Source organism: Medicago truncatula, chromosome 3 (genome assembly GCF_003473485.1).
Source record: "Medicago truncatula cultivar Jemalong A17 chromosome 3, MtrunA17r5.0-ANR, whole genome shotgun sequence".
Taxonomy (NCBI): domain Eukaryota; kingdom Viridiplantae; phylum Streptophyta; class Magnoliopsida; order Fabales; family Fabaceae; genus Medicago; species Medicago truncatula.
In genome coordinates this window covers 50069641-50073425 of record NC_053044.1, presented here as the reverse complement: position 1 = coordinate 50073425, position 3785 = coordinate 50069641, and positions in this window count along the sequence as shown.

Here is a 3785-nt window from a genome sequence, read left to right as displayed (position 1 = left end):
TTGGTGTTTGAGGTTGGAGTTAATAGGCTTGTATAAGTGTGGAGTATTGATGTATAATGTTTTGCTCCAAAAGCCATGACATTGAGTCTATTTGTTACAATTTTTTTAAATATTTTCTGTTAATTAGATTTTGATTTCTATAAAATTATAAAATTTAACTTTTTTGCAAATGATTTTAACCCTTGTTGTTAAGTCAATGTATTTTTTTAAAGTTTTTTTCCTGATATGTTTACAACATTATATAAAGTCCATCTACAAAAAATGAGCTCAAAATTTGATTTATTGATCCAAATTCTTGTTACTTTTATTTTGAGTTTTTGACATTTAAAAAAAATGCATATTTAATCCTTCTCATATTAAAAAATTCTAAATTTTGTATAACTTCTTACAAAGTTATAAACATGTTTCCAACCCTTAAAAATAAAACATGTTTACGAAAATTCATTTAAAATTTTTGAAGTCAAACATGTAGTCATAATTATACATGTTTTACTTCAACATGCTTGCATAGAGACTAAAATTGACTACATGAAAATTTATAGAGATTAAAATTATATTTAATCTTGTTTTTTAAATAAAATAATAAACACTTTTAAAAACATTCATCTATTTGTTACGGTTTTTCAAAACACACTTTTATCTTGATGTTTTAGGGTGTAGTACCAACGATCTTGTTTTTAGTTTTTCCTTCTTGATTTTTCCTCTTAAGAAAATGTACACTGACCCATCTTAGTTAACACGAAGATGATTGAACCTTAAACTTTAAGAAGGAACACACTTTTAGGTCTCAAGTCAACACTATCGAACCAACCTAAATTGGTTTCTATAAAAAAAAGAAGTGTTAATTGAACTTTGAGCAAACTATTTCATTTTACATTCACTTCCTACCCACCTCATTCATTGTACAAGATTGTCGTTGTTCAATATTATTTTTTTGGCAAGCTGTAGTTGTTGAATCGTACACCCAGTCTGTCCATTAAAGCTTCTCAGTTTTCGCTATCTCTGGAAAGAGTATTTTATTTACTGGTAAAACTTTTTTGTCATGTCTATCTTCCAAATAAACCACAAACAATTCAATCCATCACATAATATAATCCTAAAAAAGTAGTGTACAATCATCAATCCCATCCATCACTATAGCTCCAATAATTCCAAGTCATTAAGTGACAATGCAACCCTGATTTGAGTTGAGAATAATGTGTTTTAGGCTAATTCACTGATTTCAAATTGCCGCTAATATAATAAAATCAAAAGTTTAACCTAACTTGATGTTTCGCTTTAGAAAGAAAAAAAGAAGAAACATTTAATTATTTTCTCCAAGTAAGGACGTAGTATGAAAATATTGATTGGCAACAAGTCACTATTAATTTTGTAGCACTTGTAAAGCAAAGATTATACATCAAATCTATCACGCTGGCATAGCTGGCTCCAATAGCTAAAGACAATTACAGTTACTTCTTTTCTTGGCTACAATTTATATCTATATCCATTCAAACTCACCACAGCATAAACCAGAACTTTCTACATTTTTGGATAAATTGGAAAAATTTGTATTGGGTACTGCATGTCATGTGCGAACAAATAAATTTTAGGTTCGATTTACCTTCATTTTTTTTAGTGATGAATATAAGTAATTAGTTGTTAGATTAATTTTTACTCGTCACTTACACTAAAATAGATCCAATAGAATATATGTATATGGTGAAGTTGTCTATTTGTAGAGCAACATGCAAAACTTGATGAGAAGAAACAGTTCTTAACAAAAAGATACATTCTTTAATGCTATGTTTCAAATCAAAGTGTATATTAATGCGTGAATCAACCCATTCAATCATAAAAATAGCACGTTCTATTAATCACACCTTTATAGTCTTCTCTTTAATGTAATCATTTTAGAAATCTCACCACATAACTTTCCACTTTTTTATCACAGCATTGTGTTCATGATGTGATTATTAATCACGCTGCAATTGTTTTTCCTATTCCTTTGCTATTTGTGCCTTCCATATTAAATCCAACCTAATTTTTTAACATCTTAACTGTAACTGATTCACCTTTTTTTTTTTTTTTGGAGGAATTTGCTTTTTTGTATATTAGAAAATCTGGTTCATGAATGGTGCAATCAAACAGAAGCACATGAGAAGCAGAAAAATTAGGAAAGCCTAAATCATTCCCCTACGTATGCACCATACATAAAAGGAACTTTATTTGCAATGTATACTTGTCAAACTTTCATAGTAACAGCTTGATACCGACGCTGCTTCAACTTTTTTCATTAAGTCGCGTGAAAGGTCCCCACTTTGGATATTAACCCTAATCTTTGACATTACTAATTTTCTCTCAAAAAAATAATTTATGCACCAATTTAATTTATCTTCTTCCTTTGTTACTTACCGATAGTGTCTTCATCTTTTTCTTTCATTTTCTCTTTTGAGGAGATAAGGATTGCATGAAGGGTACAATTCAAATATATTAATCAACTTTGCGGTTTCATAAATGGGATTTGTTTTTTGCACAAAATCATGACTCTTTAGCTTGTAAGCATGGGTACAAGTTGCGGGAGAAGAGTGGGATGTGTGACAATATAACACCACATGTATCATGGGACACTACATGTAGGGGCTGAGGGTTTATTACCCCTAATGGGGCCGTGGCCACCCTCCAATATTTTCTATATTATATTAAATTTATGATTTTTCACTTAAATCTCTAGTTAGTTTTTTTCCATATCTTTGATCTCTAGTCAGTTAAAAACAAAGGTATTATTGTACCATAAAATAAGAAATTACGATCCAAGTCTGTTAGATAATTATGTATATTCTATCTGTTCAATATAAAAGTTTATTTGTCTTTAAATATAAGACCCTCTATAAATTTTAGATACATTTATTTTCTTTTACTAAATTGTCTTGAAATATAAAACTTAACATTTAAACATAAGGGGTAATTTAATAAAAATACTCACATTTGAAACAATTTTTTTGTTCCAACAACTTTATTAATATTCGTAATTTTTGTTAGATGTTTCTTTAATATAAGAGACGAAGGGAGTAACTAGTTATATAAACCTTAACATGACATTACTTGATTTTATTTAAAAATGACATTTATTTTGAAACAGATGGTATAATATTTATACAATTATATGAACCTTTATATCGAAAAAAATTACTAATTGAAAAAAAAAAACATTTGTTTTTTTTTTTGTTGAGGGGATAAAATGAGTTCTATGCAGTTTTTTTTTAAAGAGAGTACTGCTACTTAATTTTTATTTTTTTTGAAGTAGAGTGCTACTTAAGTTTCTTATTTAGATTTTTGTTTTGAAGAATCTTATTTAGATTTTTCGCTACTAGTCAGATGTTGCTTTTATCTTAGCCACACTTGCTAGTTTACACTGACAGTTCACAGTCGTTATAATTATGCATTTCATTTACTCAGTTTTTTTTTATTTTTTATTATTTATGCACTCACACTTGCTAGTTTCTTTAATCTTAGCCACACTTTGCTGGTTTATGCTCACACTCGATATAATTATACATTTCATTTACTCATAATTTCTTTATCACTTATAGATTAAAAAAATTTACGTTAAAATTTTCTTTACTAGATTATACATTTTAAATTTCGCCACCCGAGATTTAAGAATTTTTTCTTATAGATTTTTTTAAAAAATATCTAACATATCTCACAAGTTTACCCAACAACCAACACTTGAAATATTGCTTCTATTATGAACACACAAGATACATCCGATGTTTGTAAGTTACATTTGCACTCTCGAACTT